At 35.3% G+C, this 13,440-nt stretch overlaps 1 protein-coding gene across 8 annotated transcripts in view; it reads right to left on the minus strand.

The window, feature by feature from the left end:
• Ncoa2 (nuclear receptor coactivator 2) overlaps positions 1-13,440 on the minus strand; it is a 278,129-nt gene that overhangs the window by 120,611 nt on the left and 144,078 nt on the right. The window contains exon 1 of one of the 8 annotated variants that reach the window (XM_023561716.2): positions 1,200-1,681. The exons of the other annotated variants lie outside the window; for them this stretch is intronic. The gene's annotated coding sequence lies outside the window, so the exon portion shown is untranslated. Of the gene's footprint in view, positions 1-1,199; positions 1,682-13,440 lie in introns of those variants that run through there. 8 annotated transcript variants of the gene reach the window in all.

A 13,440-nucleotide genomic window follows, 5' to 3' on the forward strand; every position in this document is an offset into this window, starting at 1 on the left:
TAAATCTTTCTTAGCCTACTTAATGAATATGGGAGAGATCTAGTTTAAAAAACAGAACCCAGAATGATAAAAGCTATAGGCAACTGCCTTTTCGAACCAAATTATCTTTTTATGTAGATAGACTAAAACAAGGTGCCCTTTTTTAAAATCTCATTTTATAAGATTAAGGATTTATTAAACGATATTGTACTAAGATGGTTTGTAGATAATATAAGGAAGAAAAGTCCCCTGTACTTAGTATAATTAAAAGTTATGTTTGAGTTGCTCTCATCTTTTATTGGAAAAGATCAAGAATTAATTTTTTGCAAAACTGTCTATATATTACATGACTATATAGCCTGATAGCTTTCTTACCTCCTCTGAGGTGAATTTCAGAAGGAAACTGTATACAATATAGTTTCAAAATCAGCGATTTAGAAATACACACCTCCCCAAACTGAGCATATATATATGTTCTAGAACTTAAATAAAACATAATAGTAAATTAATTCCTCAGGCAAACCTTTAGTCTAAGCTTATGTATGTCTTTCACCAATCTCAATTTTTAAATACTATACTTTCCAAGGTTAACAGAAAGGTAAAAACTGCTAAGAGAATTAATAGCATTACCATGAGCAAAAGTGACAAGTACAGGCTGAAGATTAACTGAGTATTATTTCATTTTCTGCATACAGTAGCAGTCAAATCAATCAGAGAAAGTTAGGTAGTATGTATAACAACAGAATCAACAGAACCAAGAGAGGCCTCAGAGCCCTCTACTTATCTACTCAAAAAGTCAGTAATTTAAAATTCATAGAAAAGATCTTTTAAGCTTTAAATTACAAAAGAGCAATATAAAATAAATATGGACAAACATATAAAGCTTACAGTTATTATACCTATCCTCTAATAAAAATTTGCATCTTAAAGGTAAGATTCTTCTGAATTTTAGAAAATGCTTACCAAAACATTTCCTAAAAACAAGGAAGAAACAGGTCACATAAACTGCAAGTGATCTTTAAACACTGAGCAAACACAAAAGAAATAAGGACCACTGAATCAATTTGGGTCACACTGTATCTATTTGATCCTAAAAACATTATCACTGCCTGGTTGTCACGCCAGTTCTCCCTTCAAAAATGTACATTCATCCAATCCACCAGTATACAGAATTCCAAGAACATTACCAAATATTAAGTCACAGCACTTCTGAAACACACCTTGTAATTGTCCACAGCCTCTGCAGTTCAACTCAGAGCTCAGCAGGTCTCTTTATCTTCATCAGTGATGTAAATACAAATACCATACATCACTTCTCAAACAAAATACAACCCCCACCAATTAGCAATAAACGTATTGCCTCAGCGATAAATCTCTATTAACTCAAACCCACATTAAGCCTTGATGTAAAACCAAGCACATGCTGAGCACCCCGCTGCTCATCTTCTCTATCATTTGCTTATAACGATAGCTGACAAACTAGCCACACAGATCCTTTTTTAGCTGCTGATCAGACAGATCCCCCTTTGAAAATCCAGCATGGTGGAACACTCGAAAATTCTTCCTGCTTCCATTCTATCGCTTGCTCTAAAACCAGTTTCCTTTTCATTGAGATAATAGCCTTTTCTGCAGTCACATGACTCAGAAGCTACATTAGCAGAGCTTTATGATAATAGACTGAGTAAGCCTCTACCCCCTCCTGCTATTAATGGGATGTCTTATTCCTCTCTTTCTCTCTCTCTCTCTCTCTTCCCCTCCCTCCCTCCCTTTCTCTCTCACACACACACACATGCACGCACACATACACACAGTCTCAGTGTTTCACACACGTGCATGCAATGTACACACCCTTGCATATCTGAAATTATTTACTCTGGAATGCTCATAATAAAAAAGTATGCCCTGAAATGAAAATACAGTTTCTAGATTTGCTGCTAAAAGTAAATACTGAAAACAAACATTCTGATGCGGTCTTTCTTTCACTAGACACAGCACACAATTTCCTCTAAACACAGCATTGAGAAGTGGGACAGTTAAGACGGAAATATGGACTTTCGTTCTCTCTTGAGCTTTGCCCCTCATGAAATAAACCTGACAAATGTGCCATAATGAACACATTGGTGACATTACAGCTATTCACATGCAGGGAATTAATTCCTTGTATCAGTAAATCACATGTGAGCACACATTTTAACACCAAAATGTAACCTCATTAGGAATATATCCTTGAGTAACTTAAACTGTTTCAAAAAGAAATGTATTCCACAATCAAAACAATCTTAAAAAGTTCTTTGAGTCTGGTCATTTTGATCTATTTCTGACAAATAATCAACTCTCAAAACATACTTAGAAACACTAGCACAGAGCCTGACACACAGTGGTTTTTCCATAATTTTTTCTTAAATGTTCCTAAGCAACAGGTAGATATTCTAGAGAAGGAGACAGCAGACAATTTTATATGTCCACTGTATCTTTGGTTATGACTTATTTCACGCATTACTTTTTACTGACGCATAATTGTTTACATTTGTGTGGTACAATGTGATGTTTTGATTCATGTACACATTGCATAATGCTTAAACTAGGGTAGTGAGCAAATCTCCATTTCATTTTAAAATGTTTTTAATCCATTAAGTAAGAAACTTTGGGAAGAAGTTTAAATCTAGGAGTGTGAGGTAGTGAAGGTGATGAAAAAGAAGGGATAAGGAAGGCATTGCCCAGAAGAAAACCACAGTGTCACACATGTCCACTGGGGAAAACACATATGCGATGATACTAAAACTAACAACTGTAATCTGAAACTTAACAGCTGAATTTAAAACTACAGTTTATATTGCCTGGTTGTAACTAGTTTCCTCAACTCAAAAGTAAAATAGCTATTTTAATATAAATATTTAAGTTTGAAACAGCAAAATCCACACAAATTTACCATTTTAACCATTTTCAAGTGTATAGTTAAATAGTGCTAACTATCCTCACACCGTTGTGCAACAGATCTCTTGAAATCTTTCATCTTGCAAAACTGAAACTCTACACCCCTCAAACAACACTACATTTTCCTTCCTCCATGTCTGCCACAACCACAATTCTATTTTCTGTTTCTGTGAATTTGACTATATTAAGATATTTCATAGTGAAATCATACAGTATTTGTTCTTTCATGTTATTTTAAAGAAAAATTATTTTAATATCAGCAGATCTAAGTAGTTTTCACCTCATGGAATAATTTTATATGCACTGCAGTATTCATGAGTAAATGAATACAGTCTTGAATACAGAAAAAAAGGAATTAAGGACAAAACAGAATTATTATCACATAAAACTTACCTATACAAAAACTGAAATTCCTCAAAACTCAAAAGAATTTGACAATTCTAATTCCAAAAGTCTTAACTATTTTAACCACTAAATATGCAAGTAATGCAGGTAGGATAAAATAGGTATTAAGGAAGTTACCTTAAGTCAAGAAAGGAGACATGGCCACTATGGAACTTAGGTGTCAGAGAACAAAAGTTTCCATAAGGAAGGATCTGAGCAAAGAAATCTAACTAGAAAATAAAATGCTTTAGAGATTAAGAAAATAAATTTAAAAATTTAAAATGCTAGCCCAGGACAACACCTCACAATAAAAAGCCACAGCACAAGTAAACACTTTAGCACATAACTAAAGTAATTGTTTAAAGACCTTTCAAAGTTGCAATGATTTTAACAGCTAACTATTTTCATTATGCACTTACAACCACAAGTCAATAATCAGGCTGGACATCATGAGATTTAATGCAATGGCCTACAGTTGTGATATAAAATTTTTTTGAGACTAGCATAAAAACTGCAGGGGGTAGTTTGCAAAATCCATCTGTGCAAATACAGTACTGTATGTTCTTCTTTTGCTCACAAAGTTATCAGACCTTTGATGATGATCTAGATCATTTCCATGCAGGGAAGGTGAGGTCACAGACACTGAAACACTAACACCATATATCTTTTATTAACCACAATGGAGCTTTTTACAAATTATTTCTCAGCCAGGCTATGAGAAACTGTGAAATGCTGTGATCAGATCAATGCCTTGATCACATCATTCATGCTAAGAAAATGTCTTCCGCCAAAAACATCTAAGTCTTGATCCAGATTCTGTGCTTACACTTGAAGGCATATTGTTTTTAGTAAATCTGTCCTTCTGTCATATTTTCTGCTGGCATGCACAAATTAGTAAAATCACTTAACTTTCCTCCTGAGTGCAGAAGGTGGCTACAGCAGATTTTGTCATTAGCAATTTTAAACTTTTTTTCCACCAAGTCAGTAGTGTTTGAGAGGATTAGACAAGATAATCTGTATAGTTTTCTAACTTTAACATTTTATGATGGTGATTGTATTATAATCCTGGTTCATTTCTTGATTCAGAAGTTTGGTGAAAGGCCAAACAAGGATCCAAAAGAAGAATGTTTTAACTTTCAAATTAATATACAGTTTATATTCAGTACAATATACAGATCTTAAGAGTAAAGTTAGAGTGGAGACAAATGAATGCAGTAGTGGAGTCCACATTCCTACCAGGAGAACACTTTGACTCTGGTGCTGTTCTCAGAATTCTCCACTCTTTTGCCTCACCAACAGCCACTGTGTTCTGATTTTCTATTACTAGACATTACTTTTACTTTCTTGAAAACGTCAAATAAATAGAATCATATAGTAAGTGTTTTTTTGCCCTGGTTTCTTTCAATACAAATTTTTTGAGACTCATTCATATTATTACACATTAATAATTCCTTTCATTTTACTGCTAAGAATATTACATTACATGAATGTACAAGTTCATCCACTTTCGTATTGATGGACATCTAAACTGTTTGCAATTGTGAGCTTGTTGTAAACAGAATACTAAAATGGGTCTTTAAGATGCTCTACTCCCCAGGGTACACACTGTGCATAATCCTTAAGATTGTATTTACAACAGATTTTTAACTTGTGTTTAGTTTTTGCTGCAAGGCAAAATGGCTTTAGGATAGGCAGATTATGGAAGTGATCTGAGCTACCCATATGGGTTTTCTTTGTTAGGGTATCAGAGGGGAGGGGACAGACGGTACCTTTTAGCCTCTTGCACCTTGAGTCTCATCTGCTCTTACACTGCTTCTTACTGTGGCTGAATTTTTGTGCTGATATTTCTTTATCTTAAAAAGGTTATTAGGTAGCTGTATGAAAAAATTATTTTTGAAAAGGACACTTTACAGGGAGCACAGTATGGCCTTCGAGTAACCTTTAGTTTTGAGCTTATATACAGAACATATAATGTGTTATAGCCATTATTAGTTATTAGTTTGATATGCCACTCAATAAAAAGAAAGAAAAATATTTGCATTTTAGAGTTTTAAAGAAAAAGTGGAAGAGAATAAGTAAAATGGTGATGATTGGGTTAGGATGGATAGGATTACATATCATTTCCATTCTAATTACCAAACTTTTAATAATGTTGCTTTTATCCATTTAAAAATATGGCACAATGCTGATAACTTTTTAAGCTGGGCAGAGAGTACATGATTTACGATATTAGTGTCAACTTCTATACTACAAATGTCAAAGAATTAAATTGAGTCTATTATATTAAAAGGTGGCAAATCTAAAAATCAGTACTGTAGATTGAACTCAGGGTCTTCATACTGAGCTATATCCCTAGGTTTTTTAGTTTTCATTTTTAAATTTTATTTATTTATTTATATATTTTTATTTTTGGTACCAGGGATTGAACTCACAACCTTATGCTTGCTAGACAGGTGTTTATGTTGCTGAGGTAAACACTTGGCCACTTTAGTTTTCCTTTTGAATCAGAGTCTAAGTCACTAAGCTGCACAGATGAGATTTGAATTTGTAATTCTCATGCCTCAGTCTTCCAGGATGGCGATATTAGAAGTATGCATCACCACATCCAGCTTAAAAACATTTCTTTTTACCCTCTGACCACAAATTTAAATTTTTTCATATGATAAAAAGTAAAATAAACTAAAGATAGCTTGTTTAACAAGTAGTGTGGGCAAACTCTTAGGTTATTTATAATACTAACTAAAAGCCCATTAACATTGAAATTTTATAATTATATAAAAACTTAAAGATCACAGAATTTACTCTATTTGTTAAATATATACATACAAAACATATAGTGTATGATAGCCATTAATAGCTATTAATTTGATATGACACTCAACATAGCTTCCCATATCAACATATTAGTTTGACATGCCACTTATAGACCATGAAAATTGGATTCATTGATTATTCCTACTCTCTGAGATTGGTTTTATTCCCTACTCAGTCTCTAAGAGTTTTTATACACACACACACACACACACACACACACACACACACACACACACACATATACACACACACACATTTTGGTCTTTTTGAGACACGGTCTTGCATCCAGATCAGGCTGATCTTGAGCTCACTTTATAGCCCAGGTTGATCTCAAACCTGGAACGATTTTCCTGCCTTAGCCTTTTAAGTGCTGGGATTACAGGCATGTACCTCCATGCCTAGCTTGTTAAATATTCTTTTAAATGCAATGAAGAAAGTTTCACAAATAATAAGATAATAACATGAGATGTATAGTGGTCATTTCAATTTGCTGTTTCCAATAGCATAGGTCTAATATAGAATTATGTCTCTTGGCCCCAATCTCCTATCTCAAGAGATGAGCCAGGGACAGAAAAAAGATCTATCTCTGAATATTCTGTTTGTGGATAACATCCTACCAACATTAGCTAGAGATTCCATTCTTCTGATATCCTGGATAAATGAGCCTTAGAAAATACCCAACTGTACTAAGCTTAGCAGAGAGCTCTATTTTGTTAGATTATTTCTAATGAAAGGCTTATGCAAACACTAGTGCATAAGTGACTATACCACTACAATAGATTATACCCACACAAAAAAAAGGGCTGAGGAGAAGGACTATACAGTGCAATCACTTCTAAATATGACTGCCAAGTTACCAAATGAAATAATACACAAATAGCATACTATATATTCCCATCTCAACATTTGTACTTCATGCAAGGATTCTGGAGGCTTCACACTACTACATCAGATTTTTCCCAATTAGTGAAGATGTATAAACACTCTAAGTAAAGTCATCTTTAAAAGGTTCACTTACTCTTTTAAGTCGGTGGAATACCACTAAGTTAAAGCTGAAATTAAATGATCTGTTAGCAAGAATGACAACTTTAATGGCCTACCATTATCTAAACCTTATATATTTTGGGCTTCTGGATTGCTCAAAGATGATTATATACCACAAGAATTAGATCCACTGGTTATTCCTGTCCTCTGAGATTGGTTTTATTCCCTACTCAGTCTCTGAGAGTTTTTATGACTAAATGGATTTGTAAACTCTTGAGGCTAAGAAGGTGAAGGCTCTCTAGTTTTGGAGCTCTCAAAATCATCCATTTCAAACTCCCAGGCTTGGATAATACCTAGCTTTAATTACATATTACTTAAGGGGAAAAATCTCCTGAAACTTTAAGAAGTTAAAAGCCAAAGGTGAGACTAGATCACACTGCATCTTTGAAATGCGAGAATCCAGTGTCAAGAATAAAAGAGCTGCAACAGGTCCTTTGGCTAAATGACTGATGACACACGTGGGCTAATAGCTCTTCTAACTGCTATTCTCTACTTCCCTTGTCCCAAATAAAGCCAAAAGAGAGCACTAATCACACACTAATATAATAGCACAGGGAGAAACTGGCTCACTCATCCCACTGTCTCACAAAAGATAATGGATACTAAGGCTCTTCTGACTTGAGAATCTGCATATCAAATGTTTTCTTTAATGAAGATCAAATATAAATTTTCTTTTCATTTTTTGTCTTGTCTTTTTGAAACAAGATTTCACTCTGCAATTTAGACTGGCCTTGAACTCACTTTGTAGCCCAGGTTGGCCTTGATCCCTCAGGGATTCCCTGCCTTCATCTCCCAAGAGCTGAGATTAAAGGTGTGTGTTACCATGCCCAGTTAAATGTAAATTTTCATTTATTCACAAATGTGGCCATAAAAACAAAATTGTCACAGTTACAGCAAAAGCTACCTTTGTGAAGATGCTATATATTTTTTTTGTTGTTGTTTTGCTTTTTTGCAGGGTCTCACTATGTAGTTCAGGCTGGACTTGAATTCACTGTCTAGCTCAGGCTAGTCTATATCTTACGGTGATCCTCCTGTCTCAGCCTTCCCAGTGCTCGGATAACAGGACTGTGCTACCATGCCTAGCAGGATGCTATATTGTAAAGCAAATAATTATTCATCTGTTCCAAAAGAAGCACTTGTGATGAGAGGTGCCAAAGAATGTGTTTTACATCTGCCTATCAGACTGCATCTCACAACATATCACTATTTCTTAGCTCCACAAGCCAGTTCTGACTCAACTCCAAGTGCCATTTGTTAAATGGTTTCAAAAGTTTTTCTCTCCTTCCCCTCACCTTCTTTTGCCTTCTCCTTCCTCTCAAAAGATTGTTAAAATTATTTCTCTTTATTAGTCAGAGGATACTAATAATTGCAGTTTCAACAGCAAGTATCAGCAAAGAAGGCAAATGGCATTATTAGAAAAAAGAAAGCTTTTCCTAAAGCTCCATAAGTCATGGTAATAGTTTATAATAATAGAAAAGCATTTTAAATTTTTTCTGATATTTTTCTTTTCTTTTTTAACTTCTAATTAATGTCATTCAACACACAGTTGTTCAATACAAATGACATGTGACCCATTAGGTCTCCAGGACAAAAACACTGGACCCCAGGGAGCAATAACAAAAAAGCAGGCAAGTGGGGAGGAGGATGTAGGTCACTGGTAAGAGTACTTGCCTAGCAAGCATAAGGTCGTGGTTTCAAATCTTAGTACCACCAAAAAAGCAAGCAAAACATAAGATACATAAATTCTACAGCAGAAATATACTGAAATGATACTTAATTTAGGGAGAATCATTAGGAAGCTAATGCCGTATCAGTAAGAACTGATGAGACTATATACTTAACCTTACAAGTCACATGGATGACCAAAGGATTTTTGACGAAAGTGCCAAGGCAGGTCAATGGGGAGAGGGGTACTCTTTTTGACAAATGGTGCTGTTAAAATTGAATATTCTCCTGTAAAAAAAGGTTGGATTCTTAACTTATATAAACATTTGAATCCAATATTTGAATCAAAATGTCCAAAGACCTAAATGTAACTCACAGAACAGAGAAAGTATTTGTCATTCATACATTTGGTAAGTGACTGATGTCCATATATATATATACAGAACACTTACAATCTGACAATAAAAACAAAATAACCTGATTGAAAAATGAACAAAGAACCTGAGTGACATTTCCCTAAAAAAATGGGCAAAAATCATAGCAAGTTATTACATCCTACCTCTAAGAATTGCTATTATCAAAAAAGTGGGAAGTTACAAGTGATAGTGAAGATTAGACCTTTGTGCATGGCTGGTGGCATGTAAAATGGGGCAGCCACTGAGGAAAATGGCATGATGATTTTTTTGAAAACTAATCCAGCAATTGCACTTCTCGATATGAACCCAAATGTACTAAAAGCAAGAACATGAATAGATGTAAGTACATTCACAGCTGCAGTACTCACAATAGCCAGTGAGTGAAAAAAAAAAATGATGTGGCACATGCATACAATGGGACATTGTTTAGCCGTAAAAATGAAGGAATTTTGACACAGGCTATAATACAGATAAGACCTGAAGATATGCTGAGTGAAATATGCCAGTAACAAAAAGGCAGACATTGTATAATTCCTTTTTAGAAAGTATCTAAAAGAGTCAAACTGATAGAGGCAGAAAGGAGAACGATGTTGCCAGTGACTAGGGGGAGGAAACATGAGAAGTTAGGGTTTGATGTGCAGGAGTTGTAGTCAGGGGACATGAAAGCATCTTGGAGATGTATGCTGGTATAGTTGTACAACAATGTGATTACATTTAATGTTATAGAATAGTCCATTTTAAAATGCCAAATTTTTGTTATGTAAATTTTAATCATATTTTTAAAAGTCTAATCTATCACGCTTTAATTAGGAAATGTCACAAACATCCTGCTATTCAAAGCTTTGCTTACAGTTTCAACATTCTTATTATTGCCTCAGGGCAAGTGTCCCTTGTCTCCTGCCAAAGCAAGAGAGATTTACTTTCCGATTCACAAGAGCAAAGCAAAGCACAACAGAAGAAGCATATATGGGCTTCAACAGTAAGACTGAGGATTACCTGTGGCCCATAAAAAGAGGAGTTAAAGAACAACACACATAAAATTAAAACTGTATCTACCATGATTATAACCTCCAAGACCCTTACAACTACCTGCTGTGTGTTCAAGTTTCAAGTAGTTATATTAATTTATCAACATTTGAAGAAGTGAATACTCCAGAATTTAGAATTATCATAGGTTAAACCTACAAAACAGAAGATCAGAATTACATACCAGCTAAGAAAGAGAAACTCATAAAACCTTGGAGAACCATTTATTTACTTACTAAGAGAACAAAGAATAACTTAGAAAAATTTTCTTAAGCAAGTAAATAAAAAAGATACATAGGTAATTCTTACATAAGCCAAGCTAAAAAATGATCTCAAATTTACTTCTATTTTACTGTGGAATAAAGTGACAGATATACCTACTAGAAGACAAAAATACACAGACATAAAATGAGACAGTGCGTCTCTCAAGGTTGAGTCCCATTTGGAGTCCCTGAAGCTCAGCAAATGTACAACGCACATGCCACAGTTACCGCCTCTCCTCTGGCACAGCAGACTTTGCTAATTAATCACTTCGAAGCCTGTATGAGACCTCTCAGTTCTCCTCAAAACAGCACTCCAGGCAATCACTACAATCAATAGGAGTTGGCACCAGAGCTGAAGCTGCTTAGCATGCCAGCACAGGGTAAGGGTGGGAGAGCGCTGTGGGGTGGCCATGAATTATCAAGAGGAGATTCAGTAGAATCTCAACTAATGGAAAGAGGATGTCACCACACACTACAGATTTTGCAACAGTAGCTTGCTACAAGAATTGAAACTGAATCTGATTTGATTCAGCAGCTACTTTTCTAAGCCTGTTTTAGACATGAATAAAGATCCAGCAAGTCCTCAGGGATGTAATCAACTCCATAACCTTTCTTTACATATAGAGCTTTTATCCTTGATAGGATTGAAGAATTCAGGGGAACAAGGAGCACATTGTAGAGTTTTGTTAGAAAAATGGTTTGCTAGTAAAGAAAGCCTCCTCCTACCAGAGGGGAAGGTTTCCACACTGGCCAGCTATTTACCACCTTCCTCAAATTTTGCTGCTACATTCCCAACCATTCCTGGAGACAAGCTGACAGAACCAGGGGCAGGGAAATGGAGACAGGTTTCCAAGTCACAAAAGATTATCTAAACACAAGACCCAAACCAGGGTGCCATTGCTGTTGAGTACAGACCAGAACACACGCTATAGTACCTTTTCATTGCTATGTGGAAGAATCAAGACCATAGCTACTTTAGCCAGGGTATGAAAGGAGTTTATTGTTTTTTGTTGCTTTATTATAGTTTCCTTTTAAGGGTGAACGACTTCATTAGAAAGGGGCGCTATTTATAAATAAGTCATCAAGAGGGGGAAAGGAAGGGAAAAGAAAAAAAATGAGAAAAGAAAGAAAAAATGGAAACAAAGCTTTTTTTAAATGAGGAAGATAAGAGGGGTTGAACACAGGGTAGGGGAATGGGGGGGGATAGATCATGTGCACATGAATGTGATTATTATGTATACCTAAAATGTACCAATAAAATTATTTAATAATGTAGGTAAGTCATCTCAGATTACAACATGTTAAAACCATTTAACAGACTAAACCATTTAACAGATTATGGGGGATGAATAAAGAACAATTTTGTAAACACATTTAGTGTTTACAATGTGTTAGATTCATTATCTATTTTTCTCACAACACCCCTATAAGGCTGTACTATTTTTTTCTTCCAATGTACACATACAGAATTGAGGCAGAGAGATCAAATAAAGGGTCAAAATTTGACTTCATGCAGCCTAGTTCAAGCATCTGCACTACACACAAAAAAAACAGAGTATGAACCTGCTTCTCATCTTCATGTGTGTAGGCAACAAGACTTTTTGCATGTGGTATCTCCGTTGTTCCTCCAAATACCAAAATGAGATTCATTTTTTCCTTTCAGAGATGAAAAAACTGAGGCTCAGTGAAATTAAGTAACTTACTCCAAGTTACACAATAGAAAGGTTGCAAACACAAGTTGTTTACTGGGTTTAAATGCAATGCCACCCATTCTAACATGCGCTACTTCTTCAATCTTCTCAGCAAGAAAATGAGGCTTAGAGAGAGGTTTGGAGGCTTAATTAGGGTCAAATACTAAGAACAGAAACTTAAGCTCAGACTGATTGAATCAAAATCGCTACTACTGTGCTGATTGATATTGATGTAAATAAAACACGTATCAGCTACAGCTTGCCAAAGCACTGTTAGGGTACAAAGTTGATGCAGCTCCATTTAATACGTTCACAGTACACTGAGAAAGGATGGCTATTCAGATCATTATAATCTCCATGTATTTATTCATCGATTATTCACTGAAGTCCTTACTATGGGACAGTGTTACAGGTACTGGAAACAGCAATGAGTTAATCAGATAAATATTTCTGCCCTTCTAACAATCTAAAGAGAGATAACGAGTAAGATAAATAAGAAAAAGATAGCGTAGCACTTGGCAGAAAAAGCATGTGGGAAGACTGAAAAGGAGGTCACATCTCTGATATTTCCTGCTCTTTGCTAAACTTTAGCCAGGTACATGCTCCAGTTAAGGCCCCTACTACGTTATAAAGCTAAGAGCATTTTTTGACAACCATCCTGCTTTTTCTCACTAAAATGTCACTCTTTGAAATTTTATTTGTTGATACAGTTTCAATGATCCTATCTATGTAAATGAGACCCAATTCACACTTTCAGATTCCAGGTATCACCTCAGCTCTAGTGGACATCTCTCTTTGGATGTGTCTAAAACAGAACTCTGCACTCAAAGGAACAACTTCCTCCTCGGTTTCCTACTTGCCATTTTATTAGTTACCCACAAGTTTTTTTTAACTATTTTTCTCTCAGTCTTCAGACTTAGTCAACCCCCAAGGTCTCTGGATTCTGTTTTGCAGTTTCTCTTGATCACATGCCTTTCTAACTCTTCTGCAGTTAGTTCACCAGGATTTCTTTATCTCTTCAGTACCCAACTCCAGCTCCTCTCGACGTCAACGTCTCACCCTTGTACAATCAGTAGCAAATGTTTGGTTTCCTCATTTTTAACACAGAGATACAATACTGATTTGAGGATTAAGTGTGATGTTATAATAACTACTTATTAAAGTTCTTAACACATAGTAGCTACTCCATAAATGTCATTTCTCTTTCTTTTTCTCCTGTTCTCA

This window comes from Cavia porcellus, unplaced genomic scaffold (assembly GCF_034190915.1).
Source record: "Cavia porcellus strain 051 isolate PalLab524CR breed Dunkin Hartley unplaced genomic scaffold, mCavPor4.1 scaffold_10, whole genome shotgun sequence".
Lineage (NCBI taxonomy): Eukaryota > Metazoa > Chordata > Mammalia > Rodentia > Caviidae > Cavia > Cavia porcellus.